At 39.1% G+C, this 10,929-nt stretch overlaps 1 protein-coding gene across 8 annotated transcripts in view; it reads left to right on the top strand.

Annotated features, from left to right (window-relative positions):
* Positions 1-2,989: 2,989 nt before the first annotated feature.
* The window catches only part of rgs14b (regulator of G protein signaling 14b), a 63,272-nt gene continuing 55,332 nt past the window's right edge, over positions 2,990-10,929 (top strand). For 6 of the 8 annotated variants that reach the window (XM_073936086.1, XM_073936085.1, XM_073936075.1 and 3 more), the window contains exon 1: positions 2,991-3,102. The gene's annotated coding sequence lies outside the window, so the exon portion shown is untranslated. Of the gene's footprint in view, positions 3,103-10,929 lie in introns of all 8 variants that reach the window. The other 2 variants (XM_073936095.1, XM_073936084.1) reach the window with 1 other exon arrangement.

The following is a 10,929-nucleotide window of genomic DNA, read 5'->3' as shown; positions in this document are numbered from 1 at the left end:
TTCAAATAACCAGAAGGGACCAAAGGCTTTGGGATTTGCAGGAAGCTTCAGCAAGACAAGATTATTCATCATTCCAGCTAAGCATCTGCACCCACGATGACCGCCAGTCCTGTGCCATGTCCCCAGATTTTAAAAAGCCAACCATGAACTCCCAAGACAGCAGCCAGCTTTAAGTCCAGTTTCAATTTGGCTACCAGCTTTGAGTCCAGTTCCAATATGGCAGCCACTGTCAACAAGTGTCACTGCAGAATCTATGCTTTCAAGCTTCACTCCTTAGCTCTCAAGTATTGCTGAGCCCTTGCTTTTACTTTCAAGTGACACTGAGCCCCACCTTCAGTCTTTAGCCACCTGACAGTTCTCTCTTTACCTGTTCTGCTCCCCAGTATGGACCTGGCCCTCCATCCCTCCCCCTCCTGTTCCACCACTGTGCCTTACTTCTTGCAAAGACTATCTATATTATGGAGCATATAAAAGCTACCCCTTAAATCCCTGTGTTTTTACTGTGCCCCGCTCTTGTTGAACTCTCTGTCACCCCAGTTAGTAGACTTGGACTTTCATTGTCTCCCGCCCCTGGTTATTTCAATGGCCCTTAGTCTGCTGCTTGTAATGTAATGTAATGTGTGCATTTATGTAGAGCATTTTGTGTATGGCCATACACCCAAAGCGCTTCACAATCATGAGGTAAGGCCTGATGGAGGGAATTTGGCCAGGACACGGGCTTATAACCCTACTCTTTACAAGAAGTGCCATGGCATTTTTAATGACCACAGAGAATCAGGACTTTGGTTTAATGTCTCATCTGAAAGACATTTGTATATAAGCACTGCTTCTATTTCAGTCCTTGCTTCTCCATCGTTAAATTTTGCTCAGTTACCCTGTCCTTTTATTCCTTGCTGTGTATCATTTTGTTTTGTTTTAACTTTGCTTAATAAATGTTTCTAATTACATCTGTTTCCTCTTGCCTATGCATTGCCTGCAACAATGCCTTCACAATACCTCTCCCATGCAGAAGATGGCAGTAGTGTTCATATTTGAAATAGACTTCTACGGGTTAATAATGTTAGTTTAGACTGAGGATCAAGGGTTAAGGGTTGGGGAAAAAAGAAGAGTTAGCATTTTTGCACTAGATAATTTGGCTAGAATATTTTTTACATACCTGCCTGAAATCGGGTTGCTTACCGTAAACATACCATTAACAACCTGTTTCAATGCTTTATTCTGTCTTGAAGGAAGCCGATGTGACTAATCCAATAATCAAAAAAAAAAAAAAAAAAAGAAAAGTTGATTGGCAAGTTAATTATGTCCTTTTCTTTTAGCTTTTTAATATTTTTTTTTACTTATGACAGTAAGTTATTAATAATTATTAAATAATAATTAATAATTTAAACACAATTAATTAATTATTATTGATTCATATTTTGAAACAAATGCACTAAAATATTTGTATTATATTTTTATTTGCATAATATAATTATAATATGAGTATTTAAAATGCAATATAAGAAAGCAAAGTCATATGAAACACAATTGCAGTCTATCCAAAATCATATGAAATGTTATCGTTCAGGTAAGATTAATTTAACAATATTGTGTCTCACTAAACAACAGAAATACAATCATATACACAGAAATTCAACACAAAAATATTACCTAATATAACCCTATAAACTGTACAACCTATATTATCTTATATACATAACTAACCTAATTTACATAATCTAAAGCAGGCTGTCTGTCCAATCACAAAGCTGTGGTCACACTTTTTCCCCCTTAGATTTCCATTCATATGCATGTGAATGCGTCCGACCGGAAACGTAAGGTCGTAGGGCAAGTTTCACTATTCGCTGCATTGGAAAGTTCAAGCTTGGTTGACTCTAACCTGCAAAATCGCATCACTTGATTGCGTGAGACCAATCGAGGATCAAAACATGATCTCTCTGGACAGAAATTTAAAACATGGACCAAACACACATTTTTGCAGCGCTGTATGACAGGGTTTCACAAGTTTAAACTCTAGTTTGAGCTCACCTTCAGGCTGACATCATGTGCCTCCATTGTAGGTTGACCACCCGTGCCACATTTTTCAGAAATTGGAGAGCTTTGTTCCACATCCTTTCTAAAGTCTGTGGGCGGACTCAGGTAAACTGAGGCTGTTTCTCAATATGCGTTCTTCAGCGGTCTTGCGTCCTTGTGTTCTAGTGTAACGTCATAATCAGCTGCCAAAGTTCAGTTCCAATACTCAAGACTGCAAGAAAATAGGGTGCTTGAAATTTCCTGGATGTGTTCTTGATATCGAGGATGCACTGATGTAGACTTGAGCACCGAACTCGCTCTGGAAGACCCAGAAGTCATTGCAACTGGAGGTGGGAAGTATTTTATATAGGTTAATTATTAAAATTCAGAGATATCACTTATTTACCTCAGGAGTTTCCCTAAATGAAACAGTTAACATAAACATTACCATGAAAACCCTAATAAAGGCATAAACACATTAAGGGTGTTTATTTGCTAAAATTCATATTAAAATCAGTTTTATTTGTATTGTGCAACGTATATTTAAAAAGTCTTTATGCATAGAATATATTGTAAAAAGGGGAAAAACAATAAATCGTTGAATGAATGCTGTAATTTTTAAATAATTTTTGGTTACAAATGCATAAAGGTCATGTGACCATCAGGAAGAACGCAGCATCTCATTCCTCACAGGACGCGTTCTCTGTCCTCGCAGTCTCCCGAGTTTGTTCGTCCAAGGTGACCTAGCAAGACCGGTCTCCACAAGAACGCATGTCTGTTCTCTGCTTTCTTGGAATTGAGAAACAGCCTGATAGATTAGCCCAGACTAACGAGGGTCTACATCAGTAGTGCTCAACTCTGTTTCTGGAGATCTATCTTCCTACAGACTTCAATTGCAATCCGTATCAAACACACCTGTCTGTAATTATCAAGTGCTGTTCAGGGCCTAATTAATTGGTTCATGTGTGTTTGATCAGGGTTGGAGCTGAACTCTGAGGTAGATATCCCAGAACAAGGTTGAGCACCCCTGGCCTGCATAATAGAAAACACATCCTTAAAGCTGCCAGATTTAGCCAAAAATAAATCAAGGTAAATGTAATTATATCTACTAGTCTTTCATTCAGTTCATTATATGTATTTTGTATTTAGTCTGAATTGGTACCATGGGGTAAATCACATTGTATCACAGACATTCAAAGGTTAATTTTAGTATCTCAGAAGTAGCTTTGAAAGAAAATATGCCATATGACGTCTTATATGAGAATGGTCAGACTGACCGCTATGGTAATTCTAGTAGTTGTAGAATTGCGGTAGTTTCAATGTTAAACATGAACTGGACCAACAGACCATTTGAAGTATTGCCAGATCCATTGCCTTACTGAGTGTTTATTGCCTTGTTTGTTTGTTGCATACTATTTTTTGCATTATTCTCTGGATATTTGCCTTTTGGATAACCCTTTTGGGTTGTTTGTTGGTTGGACTGTTTATTGTGTTTTGGTTAATTTGCCCATGAACTCGACTTTGATATGTGCCTTACCATTTGGACGGTTTAAATGTTCTTTTCATTAAATTTTGGCAAATGAACATGGCTTCAGCTTCAAACCTCATTACACTTAGCAAGTTTGGTTCCTGTCACGGATTATTATTTTTTTTTAACAATTCAAGGGTGTTGTGTAAATCTGTATTTATGCAGTTTAATAGAACTAAATATACCCCCCTGCATTGCCCTACAAGTTCACATCTGCTGTCCTGCAACACAAACAGTAAGAAAAGACCTCATTGCTATCTGTCATTCTGTCTGGACATTTGTGAAAATTGTGACAAGGTGGCAAAGCTTTAAGGGCATTTACAAACATGCAGAAGAAACATGGAAAGGCTGGAGAATATATAAAACTTGTGTTTTCTCTTGTCATAAAATCAGTTTGATGGTATTCATTAAAATGAAAATTCAGTTATTACTTTATTTACTCACTCTCATATTGTTTCAGTCCATTAGTTTGACCTTTGTTCATTTTTTGCAACACAAATTAAGATATTTTGGATTTAATTCAAGTGCTCCTCAATCCTCCATAGACTGCAGCTGCTCTAATGCATTTACAAAAGGAACAAAAAAAAAACTAGATTTTTTTAGTTTTGAAAATGAAGTAAGGTTTTAGAGGATTGGAAAAACATGAGACAAAGTAATTAATAACAATAAAATTTTGGGTGAACTAACCATTTAAAAATATTCACAAAGACTGACAAACAAAAGCACAGCCTGCATGTATTATTTATTACAAAAGCTCAATGTTAGTTTCGATGTAAGTAGAAAAGCATATGTTCAACTATTGTCTTGCTAATATTTGTAAAACCAAAAATGATGGATCATTTTAAGTTCTTTCTGCCTTCATCCTCAAGTGAACAAGCCACCACATTCTTTGATGCCATCTTACCTGTCATCTAGAGAAGCAATTTTCAGTCCTTTTGACCACCCTTTTATGTACATTTTGTGTTTCTCTTGCTGCTTCAGAGGCTCGTTCCATTTAAGCATAAGTGGCTTGTGAAGTCACAGGATATTCTTCCACAATTCCAGTTTGACAGAAGTGTGTTCAATTTGACGTTTTTAAAGTGCAGGAGACATGACTTTTATGCCAATCTCATCAGTTACGATTAAATAATCCTTCAAACTTATGTAATAAGTTTCATCTGAAGATGCTCTAGTGTAAATCTTTGTTTTTAAATGAATTGAGCCTTAAGTTCAGCCAGTTTTCTGTGTTCAGGTTATGTATAGAAGTGAACAATATGTATGGCACAGAATCAAAATTATTAGCCCTTTTGTGAATTTTTTTTCCATTTTAAATATTTTCCAAATTATTTTTAACAAGTAAATTTTCACAGTATGTCTGATAATATTTTTTCTTCTGGAGAACGTTTTTATTCGTTTTATTTTGGCTGCAATAAAAGCCGTTTTATAAAAAAAAAAAACAAAACAAAGCATTTTAAGGTCAATATAATTAGCCCCCATAAGCATTTCCCCCCCCTAGTTGTTCACAGAACAAACCATCATTATACAATTGACTTGCCTAATTACCCTACTTAAGCCTTTAATTTATAATTAATAGCTGCGTCTTGAAAACTATCTAGTAAAATATTATGTACTGTCATCATGGCAAAGAAAAAAGAAATCAATTATTAAAATATTAATTATTAAAACTATTATGTTTAGAAATCAGATGTGATAAGCAATAGAGACATGCAAAATGTACAAGGCAGAGGGTTGTGAGAACCAGAATTGACAACCACTTGACTAACTAACAACTAGAAAAATCTAAATATGTTAAGTATTGCGCAAATCTGGGGACCCACCTGTTGTCATCCAGTTGTCTATAGATGATGCACTAGTTCATGTTTACTATGTGAACTTAAAAGTGCATTTGTTTACTTCATTTTGAGTCACTTTCTCATAATGAATATATAATTCAAATGCATTTCCGTCTGAACATGTTGTTTTGCCAGATATTACTCATTTTTTTCACCACAGAGTTCACAAACTGATGGTGTCTGAATAACTGTACAGCAAAAAGAGATGAGTGGGACATAAATCCTCTCTACTGTTCAGAATCTAATAAGTACAGTAATTTTGATAGTCTGAATCATTAATCATCAACTTTTTAAAATATCTACAGCCATTTTACATACAAATTTGGGTAGTTTGAATTGTTTAAAATTTTTGCATGTGCCCTTTTCTGCCAGCATTCAATTAATTGGGCATAATTTTCCTTCGACTTTAACATTTGTCACATGCCATTTATAGCTCAGATGATTGGCTTGCCATTCTTATCAAAAACCAAGTGTGGGTAACACTTCACAATAACAGCACATTAATAATGATGTGCTAATTCGTAAACTAGAAGTTAGGAACTAATAACAACTTAAAAAAATAGGTCTAATTTTGGTTATCTTTCTAACGAATGTTTTTTCTTTGTTTCAGAATATCAAGCAAATTCTAACTTTAAAGGCAGCAGAGTTGACTGTCATTAAGGAGTATGACAAGATATTTTTTTTTTGCTTCTTTTTATTTCTGCAAACTTAATTTTATATAATGTGATGTGTAGATTGTTTTATGCAGTTTTACTAAGCCACTAAGGCCACTGGCTGCCAACATGTATTAATTGTAAATGTTGCACTGTTAGATTTAATGCTATGATAACAATTAATTTCAAAGTGTGTTCATTGACAATTTCTAAATCTAATGTGTGGATGGATTTGCATAAATAAAAGCAGTAAGCGAAGAGTATTGCATCAATTCATACATTTTTACAAAAATTATTACAAAAAAAAATTATTCTCAATTTTTTTATTTCATTAAAAACAATGAAATATTTGCATTAACTGAAATAGATAGCTTTTCTAAATGAGGCAGTGGTAGATGAAAAGTTAAACATTGATATTTGTAACATTTGTAGTTTCTGTAGTTTTTTTTACCTGTCTTGATTTTATGGAAAATTGCAAAATATTTACATTGAACGTATGCGTCTGCTTACTGTGTTGTCCGACAAAGGCACATAATCTACCATTCGTGCCGCTTCCTCTCCAAATAATTCTTTGACTATGTCTTTAGTAGCTGGTGATAACAATGCTTCGCCAACTGTGTGCGGCTTCTTAGCACATGCCATGTGGAGTGATGCCAAATATAACATTTTAAACACCTCTCAGGGATTAATGCTTGCTGCTGAAAAATACTAGCCTGCCAGGCCAAACACAACTACTGATGTTTGAAATTGTCGATTTTTCTGCCTCATTGGGATGTTTCTGCTGTAGATGGGGCTTGAGCTTGGATGGATTCATGCATTCATTGAAAAGAATCGCTTGACAAAGAACACACTGAGGTATATCGACTTCCTGCTTTAACATGCAGGTAAAACCAAGCGCAATGTAAGATTTGTTATATTTTCTGGTTTTTGCCTTAACCCTCGCAAAGTCAGATTTGCATGAACTGCTTGTGGGAGCGGGATTCTTTAAAAATCTTTCCATCATCAGTACTGCACTTACAGCCGCTAATTGTAAGAGGGCAAATGATTTTGGGATAAAAACATTATTAAGTATTAAGTATCTAAATAACAGGCTGGAGTTCAGGGCAGGCAGATGTTTTTCTTAATCGTTGAGTCAGGCAAAGGGTCAAAACACAGATCAAACGGAGGAATGGAGTGGAAATCGCTCAGTAATGACAGCAGGGCAAATCAAGACTTCGCAATGAATCAGAGCGTGAGTGTGGTATATATGCGCTGGGATGATGAGAGACACCTGGACCGCAATTAGTGACAGGTAGAAGGGCTTATGGGATTTTGAGTCCATCAGTCGAATCAGAATTTGGGCGATGGCTCCCTCTGGTGGTGCACGAGAGGATTGGAATCGCCCTCATTTACAACAGAACCCCCCCACCTGCGAGCGGCTCCTGAAGCGAGAATGCACCTGACGCCGGGGTCTACCGCGCTGTCGGGGGGCTGGTTTCTCTGGGAACCTTTGGTGAAACTCTTCTGTGAGAGTTGGGTCTAGAATATCTCTAGCATTCACCCAGGATCGTTCCTCTGGACCATACCCTTCCCAGTCCACCAGATATTGGAGGGCGCCACCCTGGCGTCGAGAATCCAGCACTTCTCGAACGAGATAGGCTTCTTTGCCCTCGATAATAACAGGTGAGGGGGTCCTTGTTTCCGATCCTTCCTCAACCTCCTCCTCTCGTGGACCACCAGCGGGGTTGAGTAATGACATATGGAAAGTGGGAGAAATACGAAAATGATTAGGCAAAGCCAAGCGGAAAGACACTGGAGTAATTTGACGTAAAATTTTGAATGGTCCTACATACCTGGGACTGAGTTTGCGGCAAGGTAACCTCAGACGAAGATCCCGTGTTGACAACCACACCCACTGCCCTGGATGATACGTGGTTCCCTGGTGTCGATGGCGATTTGCCTGGATCTCTCTCCTTCTAACGGCCCTCATGAGATGTCTGTGTGCCTGATTCCAAACATCCTCGCTCCGTTGTAGCCAATCCGTGACAGCTGGTAACTCAGTGGGTTCTCCAGACCATGGGAACAGCGGTGGTTGATAACCAAGAATACACTTAAATGGAGTGATACCTGTAGCTGGTTTTATCAATTAGTTCTGTGCATACTCCGCCCACATGAGGTAACTGCTCCATTCATTCTGCTGCTGTTGACCGTAGGAACGCAGGAAGCGAATCACCTCATGATTCAATCGTTCAGTTTGACCGTTCGATTGAGGATGATACCCTGAAATAAGGCTAACGTTAATATTGAGGTTATTGCAGAGAGCGGTCCATACCCGAGAAGTGAATTCAGATCCCCGGTCAGTTACTATATCATCAGGTTAGCCAAAGATTCTAAATACTTGGTTGCACAGAGCCTCTGCTGTCTCAAAGGCGGAAGATAGTTTGGGTAATGGAATCAGCCGACAAGCCTTGGAGAAGCGATCGACCACCGTTAGGATGACCGTGTTGTTCTGGGAAACAGGGAGATCAGTGATGAAGTCCACTGCTATGTGGGACCAGGGGCGCTGCAGAACAGGTAACGGTTGTAATAGGCCTGCAGGGGTTTGGTGAGATGCCTTCGTCGTTTGACAAACATTACAGTTCTGAATGTAATTGATCACATCCTTCGTGAGTGAAGGCCACCAGAAGCGTGATTTGACTATCTCCAATGTTGCCATAATGCCTGGATGCCCAGAGCTGGGAATGTCATGAACGTGTGTAAGTAGTCGTGAATGTATATCATTGGGTACAAAGGTTACATGAGCTGGACAGTCTGCTGGAGGGTTATTCTCTCGGTTCGCCTCTTGAATTTCGGTAAGTATGTCCCACTGCATTGGAGCCACTAATAATTTGGTAGGGAGAATCGTTGCATCGCTAATGGTGGTTTTGTCCTCTGTTAGCCTGGATAGTGCATCTGCCTTACCATTCTTACTCCCTGGTCTGTATGTAACGATGAAATTGAATCTGGTGAAGAATAAAGCCCAACGAGCTTGCCTGGGATTTAGACGTTTGGCCGAGCGGAGATATTCCAGATTCTTATGGTCTGTCAGAATGGTGAATTGATGGTTAGCCCCCTCCAGCCAGTGTCGCCACTCTTCCAGAGCTAATTTCATTGCCAATAATTTGCGATTCTCAACATCATAGTTTCGTTCTGCGCTGGTCAATTTATGGGTGAAAAAGGCACATGAATACATTTTAGGTGGTTGATCCTGGCGTTGGGACAACACCGCCCCGACTCCTGTGCTGGATGCATCCACTTCCACTACAAAAGGTAGATCTGGGTTGGGGTGACAGAGAATAGGAGCCGTGATGAATCAGGTCTTGAGAACTGTGAAAGCTTGACGTGCTTCGGAGGACCAGGATAATCTGTGGGAGTTTCTTTTGGTCATGGCAGCTAACGGAGCTGCTATGGAGCTAAAGCCTCTGATAAACCGTCTATAAAAGTTCGCAAAGCCCAGAAATCGTTGTAGCTCCTTGAGATTTTGGGGTAAAGGCCATTGTTGTACTGTATGAACTTTCGCATAATCCATCGCAATCCCCTCCGCACTGATGACATAGCCCAAAAAGGCGATCTGTGTCTGATAAAACTCACACTTCTCTAGTTTTGTGTATAGTTGATGTTGAATCATACGTTGTAACACTTTACGCACATGCTTGACATGTTCTTCCATGTTGTTTGAGTAGATAAGAATGTCGTTGATGTAAATGATCACCCAACGGTCCAGCATATCTTGAAAGACATCGTTCATGAAGGATTGGAACACAGACGGACAGTTTGCCAGGCCGAAGGGCATTACCGTGTACTCATAGTGCCCCCTAGTGGTGGAAAACGCGGTCTTCCACTCATCACCGGCACGGATTCTGATAAGATTATATGCACTGCGTAAATCAAGCTTGGTGTAATATTTAGCCTGTCTTAATTGTTCAAGGGCAGGAGGTACGAGAGGCAATGGGTAATGAAACTTAACGATAATCTCATTGAGCCCTCGGTAATCAATACAGGGACGTAAACTGCCATCTTTCTTCTTTACAAAGAAGAACCCAGCTGATGCTGGGGATGTTGATGGTCGGATAAAACCTTTGGCCAATTCCTCTTCAATATATTCAGACATAGCCTTATGTTCTGGTTGTGACAGGGGAAATATTCGACCTTTTGGGGGAATTGAGCCGGGAAATAATTCAATTGCACAATCGCTTGGCCGATGCGGGGGAAGTTGAGTAGCTTTTTGCTTACTAAAAGCTTTGTGTAAGTCGTGGTACTCGATGGGAATTTGTTAATTATCTGGTGCAGACAGAATGTTAGAGGTTTGCAACAGGATCCTATGAATGGGCTGAATACAATACTTCATGCATGACTCACTCCATTGAAGAATCTATCTATCCCTCCATGAAATATGAGGATCATGTCGGCGTAACCATGGCAACCCCAATACCAACGGATGATTAACGAAGTCAATAATATAGAATTGTACCTTTTCAGTGTGCAAAACACCAACTTGTAATTGTAGTTTATTAGTTATCATGCGGATGCGTCCTTCACCCACAGGACGACCGTCTAATGCTTCCACTGCAAGACAGGAGTTACATGAGCTGAGAGATAGTTCATGATTTAATGCAAACTTTTTAGCTATAAAATTTCCAGCAGAACCAGAATCAACAAGAGCAGTGGTATTAATCGTTCTTTTACCATACGTAATTGTTACAGGAATAAATACACTGAATAGTGATGGAACATGAGAGGAACTCACCGATTGAAACGGTGTGGGAGGTCGTACGCTGCAGGTGGATTTCATGTGCCCCGATTGGTCGCAGTAAAGGTAGAGATGATTTTGTAATCTGTGCCTTCTTTCTTCCTGGGTTAGACGTGTAAAACCAAGTTGCATGGG

Source organism: Danio rerio, chromosome 21 (assembly GCF_049306965.1).
Source record: "Danio rerio strain Tuebingen ecotype United States chromosome 21, GRCz12tu, whole genome shotgun sequence".
NCBI lineage: Eukaryota > Metazoa > Chordata > Actinopteri > Cypriniformes > Danionidae > Danio > Danio rerio.
The sequence above is the reverse complement of the archived record's forward strand: the minus strand, read 5'-3'. Positions and strand labels throughout refer to the sequence as shown.